The sequence below is a fragment of the Saimiri boliviensis genome, chromosome Y (assembly GCF_048565385.1).
Source record: "Saimiri boliviensis isolate mSaiBol1 chromosome Y, mSaiBol1.pri, whole genome shotgun sequence".
Taxonomy (NCBI): Eukaryota; Metazoa; Chordata; class Mammalia; order Primates; family Cebidae; genus Saimiri; species Saimiri boliviensis.
Window position 1 is genome coordinate 6,318,738 of NC_133471.1, and position 15,857 is coordinate 6,334,594.

At 50.5% G+C, this 15,857-nt stretch overlaps 1 pseudogene; it reads right to left on the reverse strand.

Annotated features, from left to right (window-relative positions):
* Window positions 1–764: 764 nt before the first annotated feature.
* Window positions 765–11,337, reverse strand: LOC141583018 (phospholipid phosphatase 2-like; annotated as a pseudogene).
* Window positions 11,338–15,857: the final 4,520 nt, after the last annotated feature.

A 15,857-nucleotide genomic window follows, 5' to 3' on the forward strand; every position in this document is an offset into this window, starting at 1 on the left:
CTCCCAGGGCTACACCAGCCTTCCCAAAGGCTAACACTTGATAGGAACACCCTGTGGGGTGAGGGAATAAGAGAGATTTCAGGTGCAAACAAAACATCAGCAGACATTTAAGTTACCGCCTGTACAATAAACAAATGTACCCTTTACCCTCCTGTTGAAAACGTAAGCTCTGTGTGTTCTGTCACCACTTCAGGGAAACCAGCCCCTGAATTACTCATTTCAGAAGCGTGGCCCCCAGATGCATACGGTCGACATGAGCAGAGAGGAAGGGTGTGCTGACCCATCTGACCCTTGACCCCAGCACCGTGCAGTGAGAAACACAAGGCGATGGCTTGGCTGCTGTCCTCCACCGTCACAGCGGGTGAGTCTGCCTGACGCCTGAGCTCCACGGAGCCCTCTGAGAGGAGGAACACCATCCCTGAACGGTCATAAGGAACAGAGGCACTGAGACCACTCATCACACCAATGCCTCATTTTACCAAAAAACACACATACACTACATTTTACAAAACAGTCCCTTTCTTAACTCCATAAAAGAATGGGAATATTTGGGGAGCTACAAAAACAGGTCCCCCTCCAAATGCTCATGGCTACCTAGGCCTCCCCAGATCCTTGGTCCAGTGCAGGGCAGGGGCAGCAGAGCCTGCTCAGGGTTTGTGGATCCCATTCTGAGCCCTCATTGCCTACCCAGGGCCAGAGGGACAACCTGGGGGGCCAGCCTCAGCTGGACTCACAGCCACTCTCTGCCTGGGTGGGGTCCAGCCTCAGTAGGAGCAGTGTGGTTACCCATAGTGGTTGTGGTCAGCCTCCCCTAGTGTCACTGTCAGTGACAGGCTGGGCTTCTGTTACTGCTCCTCCTCCTTCAGGCAGTGCTGTGGGAGTCAGACTTTGAAGAAGTCTGAAATGTAGCAGACCTGGCAGAGTGGAGGAAGGTGAGACTGGGCAGGGGCTGGACAGGCACAGGGGACATAGGCATGAGCAGGAGGAGGAGAAACAGGGTCCCAGGTGGGCAATGAGAGGAAAAGTGCCTGTGGAAGGAAGAGAGTCCTCTTAGTAGAGGAGCAGTGGAGAGCACTGGGGCGCTGACAGGCCCAGAGAAGGACTGCTGGGTGCAGGCAGGAGACCCAGGGAAAGAACTGGGGGAAGAAGGTGTCCAGGGATGAACTGGGGTTAGAGAAAGGTGTCCCAGCTGAGGATCTGAGGGGAAGGAGGGGTCCAGGGAAAGACTGGAGTTTGGGGTAGAGGTCCCAGGGGAGAAACTGGGGGAAGGAGGGGTCCCAGGGAATGACCACATTTGGAGGAAGGGGTCCCAAGGGAGGTCTCTATGGGGCAAGAGTGCACAGGGAAAAACCAGGGTTGGGCAGTGAGTGGCCTCTGAACAGCACAGGGGGTGAGTCAGGGTCAGTAGCTCACAGTGATACCAGCCACCAGCACACCCTGCAGGAGGCTAGCAAGGATGTCGCTCCAGTGGTGTTTGTGATCAGACAGGTGGGCATAGCCCACATAGAGGGCAAAGGCCACCAGGAAGAACCTCGCCCACTTCTAGCAGAGCCTTGCCAGCATGTAGAGCTGGAATGGGAGAGGGAGCCTCAGCCTGTGCCCTGCTAGGCCCTCCCATGCCCACTGCAGAGATGGTAGCTCCGAGGCTGTGGGCAAAAAACTGGCCAACCCAGGGCCTCCTGATTTCACAAACAAGTCAGTGAGCACCTCCATCACCACCACAACCCATTTTACAGCTGGAAAAACCAAGGTCTAGGGAAGGGAGTGACTTGATGGGCAAGCCCCAGAAAAACAGACTCACCACCAGGAACACTACGCAGTACATAGCAAAAGAGGTGTGTCCTGAGTAGAAAGACAACCTGGGGAAGGAGAGGCAGCAGGTCAGAGGGCAGCTGGCTCATTCGGCATCTTCCAACCTCCCCTTGCCCCCACCCCTCCCACAGAAGGGAGGGTTCAACACCGGAGCTGCAAATGTTACAGGCCACCAAATCCCAGGAGCAGAGGCTGCTCCCTCTGTCCTTTCCAGTTATCTGATGATGGAATCAGAGTCTCCAATTGGGGCTGTGGCATGAGATGCCTCACCCGTGAAAACTCTGAGGCCTGAACCCAACACCCAGGGCAGACAGTAGTGTCCAGCAAGCAGGCAACACCAGTTTTATTTTCACGGAATTTCTTTTCAGGATTTTCTCCCATCTATGGAACTGAGGGAATATTTCTTTTCACATAAATTTTAGATCTCATGAAGGACATGAATGAAACACAGAACATAGGAAGCAACAAAAAACTGGCAAAAAAGTGTCACAATTAACTTTTTTGGAACTAATCAAAAGCTTGTAGGAACCAGAGGATCACTTGATTAATATAATCCAGTTGAGGCAGGGCGCAGTGGCTCATGCCTGTAATCCCTGCACTTTGGGGAGCCGAGGGAGGTGGATAATGAGGTCAAGAGATTGAGATCAGCCTGACCAACATAGTGAAACCCCGTCCCTACTAAAAATACAAAAAATAGCCAGGCGTGGTGCCACATGCCTATAATCCCAGCTACTTGGGAGGCTGAGACAAGAAAATCACTTGAAAACCTGGGAGTTGGAGGTTGTTTGAGCCAAGATCATGCCACTGCCTGGGTGACAGAGTGAGACTCCATCTCAAAACGAAACAAACAAACAAAAAAGATAATCCTTTTACAAAACAAATAGCTTTGTGGTGGTTTAACTCATCCTGGTCCCTCTCCCAAGGCCTAGCTGTGGTGGCCTGAGGGTAACAGACCACACGCCCAGCACAGTTTCTGAAAAGGGGTCTTATTTGCAACTGTGGACTAGGGTATGGCTCCAGGGCTGATCTTGATCTCACCTGACTGGACATTCTACCAGTGCTGAAGTGCTTCCTGGAGGACATTTGTAGGAAACGTTTACAACAAATTTGTTAGTCTCTGCAGCCTGGGGCCACGACAGCAGATGAAGCAAAAATAGATGAGCCAAACAGCTAGGAGGAAAGGCCAGGGAATAAAACACTCTGGGAAATGATGGCTTAGAACCTACAAGACCAGAGCAATGCAGGAGCTTGGAAGAGGCCTCTGAGGGCCGCAGGCTGGCCTTCCAGCTCTGCACAAGCAGGAAGTGAAAGTGAAGGCAGAGAAAACCTGTTTCACTGTGGAAGGGCTGACCCCACAGGCACACAGACCCCTTCTACTGACTCGAGAGGGTGTTGTGAGTTTTTGTTTGTTTGTTTGTTTTTGTTTTTGTTTTCTTTTTTTGGTTCCAGATGTTTAAAGAAATCTCTGTCATATCACAAGCTGACCACCAGGCTAAAAGAACAGAAGGAAATGGCTACCCATAACAAAAGATAGAGACTTCACAATCAAAAAAGTCATTAAACAAATAACCACTGCAACAAAGAGCAAGAACACACCCTGAGGAGTAGGGAAACTCCTATTTCCAGAGTGGCCACATTATAATATTCTAAACACACAGTTTAAAACAAAATAAAACAGGTTGGGGTTGGTGGCTTACACCTGTAATCACAGCACTTTGGGAGGCTGAGGCAGGCGGCTTGCCTGAGGCCACGATTTTGAGACCAGCCTGACCAACATGGTGAAACCCTGTCTTTACTAAAAGTATAAAACTTGTCTAGGTGTGATGGTACATGCCTGTGATCCTGACTCAGAAAAAAAAAAAAAAAAAAAGCACAAGAAGTGTTTAAAACCAGGAGGCAGAGGTCACAGTGAGCAAAGATCGCACCACTGCACTCCAGCCCGGGTGACAGAGTGAGACTCCATCTCAAAAAAAAAAATAAATAAATAAATAAATAAATTAATTATTTAATTAATTAATTAAATTAAAAAAAAAAAAAAGAAAATAGATCAGTTAAGATTTTTCAGATGGTCCAGGCACAGTGGCTTACATCTGTAATCCCAGCACTCTGGGAGGCTAAGGTGGGTGGGTCATCTGAGATCAGGAGTTTGAGACCAGCCTGGCCAACATGACAAAACCCCATCTCTATTAAAAATACAAAAAATTAGCAGGATGTGCTGGTACATGCCCCTAGTCCCAGCTCCTCGGGAGGCTGAGGCAGGAGAATTACTTGAACCTAGGAGGTAGAGGTTGCACTGGGCCAAGATCATGATCACTCCAGCCTGAGTAACAGAGTGAGATTCTGTCTTAAAAAATAAAATAAATAAAAATCATAAAAATGAAAATACAAAACTTAGCCAGGTGCCGTGGTACACACCTGTAATTTCTGTAGTCCCAGCTACTTGGAATGCAGAGATGGTTTGAGCCCAGAAGTTCAAGTCCTGGGCAAGATAGCAAGACTCTCATCACTTAAAGAAAAAAATAATGGTAAAAAAAAAATAAAATAAAAAGACAGTGACAAGGAACTGAAAAAGGAAGACATAACCTAGGCAACCCTAAATAAAATGACAGAGGGCCTTCCTTATCAGTAATTACACTGACTATAAATAGATTAAACACTCCAACTGAAAGTCAGCGATTCGTTAAATGACTTAATTCAATAAAAAGATTAACATATGCTGGAAATAAAATAAAATAAAATAAAAAGCCAGAGATCTGGCTGGTCATGGTGGCATACACCTATAATCACAGCAGTTTGGGAGGCCACAGAGGGTGGATCGCTTGAGCTGAGGAGTTCAAGACCAGCCTGGGCAACATGGCAAAACCCTGTTTCTACAAAAAACATAAATAAACAGCAGCTGAATGTGGTGACCAGTCCTAGCCATTCGAGAGGCTGAGGCTGGAAGATGGCTTGGCCTGAGAGTGCAAAGCTGCAGTGAGCTGAGATCACTGTCCTTCTGTCTGGGTGACAAAGTGAGCCTCTGTCTGAAAAAAATCAAAGACTGGACAACACATAAAAAATACGGCCCAGCCGGGCTCGGTGGCTCACACCTGTAATCCAGCACTTTAAGAGGCCGAGGCGGGTGGATCATGAGGTCAAGAGATCGAGACCATCCTGGTCAACATGGTGAAAACCCCTTCTCTACCAAAAATACAAAAAAAATTAGCTGGACATGGTTGCCCATGACTGTAATCCCAGCTACTCAGGAGGCTGAAGCAGGAGAATCGCCTGAACCCAGGAGGTGGAGGTAGCAGTGACCCGAGATTGTGGCATTGCACTCCAGCCTGGGTAACAAGAGCAAAACTCTGTCATTAAAAAAAAAAAAAAAAAAAAAAAAAAAAAGGCCCAATTTTATGCTAGGTGTAAGAGACTTACTTTAGAGTCAGAGACATAAATAGATTTAAAGTACAAGATTGGGGAAAAAAATATTCCATGCAAACAGTAACAAAAAGAGAGCCACAATAGTTATACTAATATCAGGCAAAATGGACATCAAGACAAAAATTGTTGAGACGAAACTCATATGTATAATTCTATGATGATGAATGGGTAGTCTATTAAAAATATATAGCAATTATAAAGGTAAATGTAGTAAACCACAGAACTCCAAAATACATAAAGCAAAAATGGACAGAACATTACAACATGAACTCCAAAACACAAGAATGCACTGTGTTCAAACAGTAAAAACATACAAAAACAATTTTTGTTTTTATTCTATTCACTTACCCTCTTTTTTCTTTTTATTTGTCTTTTTCCTGTAGCTTCGAGCAAAACAAAAAACAACTTTTTTTGAGACAGAGTCTCCTGTCTCCCGGGCTGGAGCACAGTCAGCTCACTGAAACCTCCGCCTCCCAGGTTCAAGTGATTCTCACACATCAGCCTCCTGAGTAGCTCAGATTACAGACATCCATCACCAGTCCAGGCTAATTTTTGTGTTTTTAGTAGAGATGGGGATTCTCCATGTTGATCAGGTTGGTCTCGAACTCCTGAACTCAAGTGATCTGATCACCTCAGCCTCCCAAAATGCTGGGATTACAAGTGTGATCCACTATGTCTGACCAAGTTTTTTTTATTTATTTATTTATTTTATTTTATTTTATTTTATTTTGTCAAGAGTCTCAGTCTCTCACTCAGACTGGAGTGCAATGGTACCATCTTGGCTCACTGTAGTCTCTGCCTCCCAGGTTCAGTTCAATCAATTCTCTGCCTCAGCCTTCTGAGCATCTGGTATTATAGGCATACACCACTACACCTGGTTAATTTTTGTATTTTAAGTAGAGGTGGATTTTCACCATGTTGGCCAGGCTGGTCTGGAACTCCTGACCTCATGTGATCTGCTCACCTCAGCCTCCCAAAGTGCTGGGATTACAGGTGTGAGCCATCTTGCACAGCCCTCCCAATTTCTTTTAATTAGAAAAGGAATCTGGGCACCGTGGCTCATGCCTCTAATCCCTGCACTTGGGAAGCCGAGGTGGGCAGATCACCTGAGGTTAGTAGTTCGAGACCAGCCTGGCCAACATGGAGAAACCCTGTCTCTAGTAAAAAATACAAAATCAGCCAGGGGTGTTGGTGGGTACCTGTAGTCCCAGCTACTCAGGAGGCAGAGGCAGGAGAATCGCTTGAACCCACGAGGAGGAAGTTGTGGTAAGCAAAGATCACACCATTGCACTCCAGTCTGGGCAACAAGAGTGAAACTCCATCTTAAAAAAAAAAAAAAATTAGAAAAAGAGAAGGCAGACATAAAAGACAACATAGTGCATGATTCCATTTATAAGAAATATTGAGAACACGCAAATCTACAGATAGAAAATAGGATAGTGGTTGTTGCCAAGGGCTGGAGGAGGAGAGACAGCTAATGAGTACAAGGGTTCTTTGTTTCCTTTAGTTTCTTTTTCTTTGAGACAGGGTCTCACTGTGAGACCAAGCCTGAGGTAGGCACAATCTTGGCTCACTGAAACCTCTACCTCCCAAGTTCAAGTGATATTCTCACCTCAGCCTCCCCAGTAGCTGGGACTGCAGGTGCCCACCACCAGGCTTGGCTAATTTTTTTTTCTTTGAGATGGAGTTTCACTCTCATTGCCCAGGCTGGACCGCAATGACACAATCTCAGCTCACCATAACCTCCGCCTCCCAGGTTCAAGTGATTCTCCTGCCTCAGCCTCCCGAGTGGCTGGGATTACAAGCATGTGCCACCATGCCTGGCTTATTTGGTATTTTTAGTAGAGAAGATTTCTTCATGTTGGCCTGGCTGGTCTCGAACTCCCAAACTCAGGTGATCTGCCTGCCTCAGCCTCCCGAAGTGTGGGGATTATAGGCGTGAGCCACTTAACCCGGCCTGATTTTTTGATTGGTCATAGAGACTGGGTTTTGCCATGTTACCCATGCTGTGGGTTTCCTTCTGATGAAATTAATATATTCTGGAATTAGGTAGAGGAGATGGCTGTACAGCATTGTGAATGTACTAAAAATGAACTGTACACATTAAAATTGATGAAATGGTGACTTTTATCTTACACAAATTTTATTTTGATTTTTTAATTTTTTTTTTTTTGATCTGATATTACCCCAAGCTTGTCAATCAATATTTTGATTTTGTAAAAGGACAACGATGAGTTGACACATTTAAGGATATATCAGTAGAGATGGTAAGAAGACAGCACAGAGCAGGGCAGGGGTGAGATGCTGGGGAGACAGAGCACGTTCCCCCCGGCCTCCTGCTGTCTGCCGGGTGCTGGGAGCCCTGAGGCCTCCCTGCTGCCTGACCACCTGCCTGCTGGATCCTAACCATCTGGCTTCTGCAGCTTCTTCAGCTCCCACTGCCCCTCAAGCAAGCTCGCACAAGCTCCCACTGTGAATGATGCTTGTCCACACTTGGCTGGCCTTGGTGGCATCAACAGCATTTCCGCTGCACACCATCTCCAGCCACATATAGACTGAGCAGTTGACCTGGCTCCATTGGTGGTCACAGATGGCCAGGAAGTTGGGGCACAGGCGGCTGATCGTGTACTTGGCCAAGTCCATCAGAAACTGGCTCATGGCCACCCTGAACAGGAAGGTCCCCAACACCTTGTACATGACAGCCACGTAGCTGTTGTCAGAGTGGGAATAGAGCTGGTCCGTGTGCACCAGGTAGGTTTCTCCTGCCGAGATCTTCGCGTCAGGCAGCCACAGTGACCAGCGGGGGTCCTGGTCAGCCCGTGGGCCCTCACTGGGCCTCAGTCTTCCCCACAGGCCTCCCAAAGGCTGCTGCAGAGCTGGGAACTCTAAGGGTGCCCTAACCAGGCTCGATGGCTCATGCCTGCCATCCCAGCTGAGGTGGGCAGATTACCTGAGATCGGGCATTCAAGAACAGCCTGACCAACACTGTGAAAACCGTCTCTTCTAAAAATACAAAATTAGCTTGGTGTGATGGTGCACGACTGTAGTCCCAGTTACTGGGGAGACCGAGGCAAAGAGAATCACTTGAACCCAGGAGATGGAGGTTACAGTGAGCGGAGAGCCTGCCATCACACTCCTGTCTGAGCTACAAGAGTGAATCTCCATCTCAAAAAACAAAAGTGAGTTCCTATTACCCACAAGTACCACTCGGGGCAAGGCTGTGTCCCCCAGCCCACCACAGACCTCCAGGTCACCCCCATCAGGAACCCAGGCTTAGGCTGTACCCCAACCTGTCACCCTCCTTGTCCCTCTGAACCCCTCCTGCCTTACAAGGATGACAGTGGTCATGATGGTGACCCCAGCCATGAGCCCATGGGTGATGGTGTCTGGCTGGTAGGGGTACTGGATGAAGTCATACCCGCAGCAAAATCCTCACTTATACAGGACGTTCACCAATGACAGGACAGCAAAGGGCAGGGAGGCTGGAGGGGGAGAAGAGCCTGGGAGCTGCGAGGTTCTCCAACCAGCTGGGCTGTGGGGCCCCCACAACTGCCCTGCCTCGAGGCCTCTCACCACTGCTCCCACCGACAGCAAGGAAGAGCTCTTCTCACAGAACGTGAGAGGCCCAAGTTACACCCCTTTCCCATCGCCCTCACATGAGCACAAACTCTCCAGGCCTTTTCCTCCTCACACCCTCCCTCTGCTCCTTGAACAAACCGGGCAAACGCTCACCTCAGGGCCTTTGCACAGGCACTTCTTTGCCCCAAATATCTTATTTTTATTTATAAAAGTAGAGACACGAGTCTCATGTTTTGACCAGGCTGGTCACAAACTCCCAGGCTGGATTGACCCCCCAGCCTCAGCCTCCCAAAGTGCCGAGATTGCAGGTGTGAGACAAGGTGACTCTCACTTCCACTCAGTTTCATCTCCCCTCCCAGCTATCCACACAGGTTTCTCTCTCACAAAAGGAAAAAGTCTGTTTAGCCGGGTGTGGCAGCCCATGAATATAATCTAGCAACTTGGGAGGCTGAGGCAGGAGAATTGCTTAAAAGCAGAAAATGGAAGTTGCAGTGAGCCAGGATTGTGCCACTGCACTCCAGCCTGGTGACAGAGTGAGACTCTGTCTCAGTTTATAAAAAGCAAATAAATAAATAAATAAAAATAAAAGGGAAGTTCTGCTCTTTTTCCATCTTGTCCCATGTGGAATTATGCAGTCACCTGTGGGACACTGGACTTAATCTCCACCCCCCCTCCCCCAGCCTGCCAACACCAGGAGGGGACTATTGTATTCAGAACAGAGACCCTGGAGGCTGCTCAGAGCCTGGCCAGGGCGGATGTTTAATAAACATTTTTTAAAACAGGCAGGGCTTATTTTAACCTAAGAGATGCGCAGAGAAGTCAGGAAAGCGCCAAAGCAGGGGCATAGCAGAGGTGACTTCATGCTTACCCCTGCCTGTCACTGACCCTCACGCCAGGGCACATGCCAGCTAGGCAGTGACTCAGGAATCAAAAGCACATTCTCCTGAATTCCACAGTTACAGAAGGTGTCACATGGCACTGGGTCTCCTGGGGCCCTGCTGAGCCCAGGGTGGCCAGGGAAGCAGTAGTCAGCTACAGAGAGCCGGGGCGGGGGCTGCTCCCTGTTCCATGTGGCAGGTGCACAGCAAAAGCGTGGGGTGTCTACCCCAGAGAGAAAAGAAGGCAGGGGCGTCCTTTGGCCCAGCAGGGCAAAGACAAAAAAGCGTGGCTCTTCTGAATTCTGAGAGTCTGAGGAGGGGCAGGGAACCTCACACTCCTCCTGCATGCCAGCTGCAAGGGTGCTAGAACATGGCACGCCTTCGATGTTGGCTGAGTCTGGGAAAATAAAGCAGTGAAGACAGCAGAGGTCTGCCTCACAGGGCAGAAAAGGCAGAGGGAATGCAGAACAGAACGGGCAGTGCAGGGGCCCAGAGCCAGGACAGTATTTGGAGAGGCGAGTGCTGGGGCAGAGGTGGCTGTCATGTAAGAGCCCAGCTTCTGCTGGGGCGCAGGGGTGGCTGGCGCCGCTGTTGAGGGCAGACATCAGGGAGGAGGCTCCTGCAATTGCTGTGCTGTGGAAGGTTAGGATCAGAGGACTGCAGCTGTTTCCCGCAGCTCTCAGCAGGCAGAGGCTCACACCGGTTGGCCTTCATTTCTGACCTCCCTGCCACAGTAACTCCAGCTAGAGACAGACACCCCCATGACAACCGACCCCGGGCTTCCCTCTGCCTGGAAAGCATGCCCTGGGGTCCCCGGAACAGGCACCTTCTCTTCATTTGACCCCCGGGGGTCTTTCCGCCCTCACACTGCCCCCACAGCACCATCTGGAACCTGTGGACTGCACTGTGAGGGGCCAGAGCTTCCAGATGGAGGTGCCCTCGGCCTGGCCGCCACCCCTGGCACACAGCAGCCACACCCAACCCCACCGTGGCAGCACCTCCCGGCTGTGTGGACTCCAGCAGGCGACTCCATGAGGCTGCACCTCCCTCACAGGCCATTTAAGGGAACGCTTTCGGTTATCTGCATGCCACTGAGCACCTGGCAGCCAGAAAGTGCCACACACATGTTTAAGTAACTGACAGCACAGCTGCTCAGGACATGGCACCCAGGGCTGGCAGACACCCCACAGGGACCTGGTGCTGTCCCCTGGAGCCCCCTAACAACGGTCTACTTCAGAGGTCAGAGGGCTTGGTCAGAGATCCAGGAAACGGCTCTGGGGAGGAGCAAACCCCTGCCCCCCGCAGTGGCTGAAGTGCAGAGCCATTGTCCCTTCAGCCACTAGAGCAAACACGCGGCCTTTGTTCCTGGGACCCTGGTGGCGGGGACCTCGGGGCGCCACTTCCCTCATCCAGCCGGAAAACCTGCAGGACAGGTTTGGGTCTCCCGAGGCCCCGAAGTCTGGGACCCAGCTTTTCTCTCCAAGTGTCTCTCCCGCCCTAGGACTAGGGTTCATATTCCATCGACCCACTGGGCGCCAAGGCCAGGTCAGCCCCTCCTCAAGCACCTAGAGCGCCTACCCAGGGGCGGAGGCAGGAACGTCCTGGGATATCCACTGCCGCTCCCACCCCCACCCCCGAGGCCCGCCATCTGCGTGAATCACTGCCCAGGCCAGGCGCAGCAAGAGAGAGTTGCGCGCGGCTCCTGCACGGCCACTTCCTGCTGCGGCAGTGGAGGCAGCCCCGGCGCCCCGGGTGCTTCGAGACCCTCCAGCCCCCTGGGCCCGAGACGCGGGGAACCCGGACCCAGGGACCCCGGCACCCCTAGGAATGGCAGGTGCGCGCAGCGCAGCGCCTGGCTAGAGGTGCGGCCTGCAAGGTCTGCGGAGGGACCAGTGCAAGCAGCCTTCCGGTCGCTGCAAACCTTCTTGGAACTGGGGCAGTGTCCGTCCTGGGACGGTCCCCAGACCCGGGGCCCCGCGGCTCTTACTGACCAGCAAGACAGCACATCCAGCAGCACGCTGCATGCCGGCGGCCCCCGACACCGCGTCCTGCGCATCCCGGCCTGGCCGCGGGTCAAGTGGCCGTGGAGCCCGCCTGGCGCGGAGTTGGGAAGGGAAGTGGGAGACAAGAGGAGATGTGGCAGGGGAGGGACGTAGAGGGTGAGGAGGAGCAAGGGGGTGCTCAAGTTGACAGGATTTGAGGGGATTTGGGGTTCCTCTGGATGAAATGATTTGGGATCTTTGAGTCTTGGAAAGGTTAAGGGGATTTGGAATTTCTCCGCATGAAAGAATTTGGGATATTTGAGGCTGAGGAAATTCTGGGTGTCAGGTAAAGGAGATTTGGGTTTCTCATTAAGGGGCTTTAGGGTCTTTGACATTGAGATCATTTAGTCCTTGAAGCTGAAGGGATTGGGATCTTCAGGCTGAGAATTTAGGTTATCTGAGTTTGGAGAAATTTGGTCTCTCTGTGGGTGAGATATTTAGGGTTCCTCAGGCTGAGCGGTTTGGGGTGCTTTAGGGTGAGGCGAATTACGGCTCCTCGGGTTACGAATATTTGGGGATCTAATCATTAGGAGATTCGGTGTTCCTCTGGGTAAAGGGATTTGGGGTCTCTGAGCTGAGGTACTTTATCGGAGTTTTATGCTGAGGGGATTTAAAGTCCCTCAAGGTGTTGCAGTGAGCCGGGATTGTGCCACCACACTCCAGCCCGGCGACAGGGCGAGACTCCATCTAAAAAGAAAAAAGTCCCTCAAGGTGACAGGATTTGGTGTCTCTGGAGGCTGAGAGGATTTGGAAATTTTCAGGGTGAGAGGATTGGGGGTCTTCCAGGCTAAAATATGAAGGTCTCGGGCAGAGGGTTTACAGGGTTTCACACTGCATGACAAAGGCTCCCCGTGCTCTTCACAGTCTCTTGTGCTCTCCTGCTGCAGTGTCCACTGTGGCCAGGCGTCCTCTCGGCACCCCTCAGGGTGTGAGACGTGGTAGAGGGCGAAGCACCAGCCCGTAGCCTTCTGTTGGCACAATCAGCACTGAGACCAAGGCGATCCCTCCAATCGGCAGTCAAGAGGCGCTAAAGGGGCGGGGAGTAGGGCGGAGCTTTGTCTGTCAGTCATGGGTACAACCCGGTTGCGGGCTCAGGAGGTCGGGGAGAGGCCTGGCTTTTATGTGTGGGACTGCAATCGTCCAGCGCGCAGACGCAGCTTCCCGGTTTTTGTCACTCCGTTTTCCCCAGCCCAGGTGTATGCAACTGAGCTGGGGGTCTGGGCTGTGCCTCACGCCCCTCCGCAGACCTGGGTCTTCTGAGGGGATACAGCGTCTTTTTGGATTGTTAGAGTTCTTGCGCTCAGTCTCATGCGGGAGGGCTGGTGTTGCATTAGATGTGGTGTAAATTGGGTCTAGTTAGCTGCTTCGCTCCTGGATTAGACAGGGAGCCAGGGCTCCGTCAGGGACCCTTCTGTGTGGGGACCTGGGCTTTGTTTCACAGGTACTTTATTAGCAGGTCAGTGTTGATGTTTAGTTAGGGCTGTGATTCAATAAATGGCGCGTAAGAGGAGCAGCTGCCAGGCTGATCCCTCTCTGCAAGGTTGACCCCTGGGTGCAAGGCTGACCCCTGGCTGCAAGGCTGATCCCTGGCTGCAAGGCTGATCCTCTGCTGCAAGGATAATCCCAGCTGCTAGGCTGATCCCTGGCTGCTAGGCTAATCCCGGCTCCAAGGCTAATCCCTAGCTGCCAGGCTAATCCCTCACTTCAAGGCTAATCCTGGCTGCTAGGCTAATCCCTGGCAGCAAGGCTAACCCCCTGCTGCATAGCTTTTTTTGTACTTCGCGTTTTCAGGCTTGCTTTGTGGTGATACCAGAGAGCGATGGACCCTCACCATGTCCTGGACCTTTGAGGAGCCTACTGTGATCACTGACGCCTGCCTGCATTTCTTTCCTTAGTTGTTCTCGGCTGCCGGGCTCCCTTGGGCAGAGGCTGAATAGGTCGCTCCCTTTCTGGACTGGCCCTCCAGTGGGAGGCATGCCTCAAACCTCCGCTGCCCAGGAGCCCACGTGTCTCATTCCTCTCAGTGCTCTGAGAGTGGGGCCTCCTCCCCCATTCAAGTGCTGGCTGCCAGATCTCCCCCTAGGTATCCCTAGCTTTGTGTCACAGTCCTGGAAACACTAGGAATTCCTGTGGCTTGGGATTGGGCTCTCGCTGTTCTGGGGAGTCCAATGTGCTCCTAGGTCATGGGTAAGATACTCAGGTGGAGAAGTGCACTCAGGCTGGGCTGCAGAGACTCCAGGATGCACCTGCTCTTGCACAATGACTTGGCGAGGGCCCTGGGAGAGGCCAGTGGGCAGGAGGACTTGCAGAACAGAGGCACCCAAGTTCCACAAGGAAGCTGCCCCTGCTCTCTCCTGGCTCACAGATAAGCTGCGGCCAGAGCCTCCTGCAAGGAGATAAGGGAGCTTTAGGGAATTGGAGTCTGCATTAGTTCATTCTCGCACTGCTATAAAGAAACACCCAAGACTGGGTAATATTTAATGAACATAGATGTAATTGGCTCATTGTTCCACAGGCTGTAAAGGAAACATGATGCTGGCACCTGCTTGGCTTCCTGGGAAACATACACTCATGGTGGAAGGAGAAAGGGGAATCAGCACTCACGTGGTGAGAGGAGGAAGACGAGAGAAAGATGCTGGGGGCAGGACTGCACACTTTTAACCGTATCCCGCTACACATTACCAAAGAGGGTTGCTGCTAAACTGCTCATAACAGGTTTGCTCCATGATCCAATCACCCCCACCAGACCCCGCCTCCAACACTGGGGGTTATATTTCAACATAAGATTTGGACAAGGACTCAGATCCAAACCATATAATTCCATTATATGGAATACTACCGCATAATGCGTTATCTATTATCATTAACTCAGATTAAAGACTGAAATTTACGACCTAAAAGTACAGAACTCCAAGAAAAAAAAATTAATAAACTGTTTATAACATTGGAATGAGCAGTGACTTCTTGGACATGTCATCAAAGGCACAAACAATCGAAGCAAAATTAGGTGGGAGCACATCAAACTTAAAAACCTCTGTGTAGCAAAGGAGACCATCCACAGAGTGACAAGTCAACCTACGGAATGGGAGAAAATATTTGCCAGTCATATACCTGAGTTAATATCCAGAAACGTATAAAACAAGTCACATAACTCAACAATAAAAAAAAAACAACTTATTTAAAAATTCAGGTGGGGTGCAGTGGCTCATGCCTGTAATCCCAACACGTTGCTAGGCCAAGTGGGGAGGATTACCTGAGACCAGGAGTTTGAGATAAGTCTGGGCAACATATGAGGGCCTGTCTTTATCATTTTCTAAAAAAAAAATTAGTTGGATGTAGTGGTCCATGCTGTCAGTGCCAGCTTCATGGGAGGCTGCGCTGGGAGGTTCACCTGAGCGCAGGAGTTCAAGACTAGCCTGGGGAACGTAGGGAGATCCTGTCTCAAAGAAAAAAAAAAAAAAAAAAAAAATTAGCTGGATGTGGCAGCACTTGCCTGGAGTCCTAGCTACTTGGGAGGCTGAGGTGGGAGGATTGCTTGAGCCCACAGTTTGAGCCTGCAACAAGCCATGGTTGCAGTTTTCCAGTATGTCACAGAAATGGGATCATACCTTATGTGATCTTTTCAGACTGGTGGCTGCTTCTGCTTCTCCTTCTTCTCCTTCTCCTCCTTCGCCTTTTCCTTCTCCTTCCCCTTTCTTCTCCTTCTCCTTCCTTCTCTTTTTCCTTCTCTTTCTCCTTCTCCTTCTCCTTCTCCTTTCTTCATCTTCTGAGATGGAAAAAGAAAAGAAGCAGCAGCACTCTATCACTCAGGCTGGAGTGCAATATATGCGATCTTGGCCCACTGCCACCTCTGCCTTCAGAATTTGGTGATTCTCCTGCCTCAGCCTCCTGAGTAACTGAGATTACAGGCACTCGCTACCATGCCCAGCAAATTTTTGTACTTTTTAGTAGAGGCGGTGTTTCACCATGTTGGTCAGGCTTGTCTCTAACTCCTGACCTCAGGTGATTCACCCACCCTGACCACAAAGTGCTGGATTAAAGACGTGAGACATCACATTCCGCCCAGACTGGCTTCTTTTACTTAGTAATATGTATATCAGATTCATCTACGTTTTTTCATGGCTTT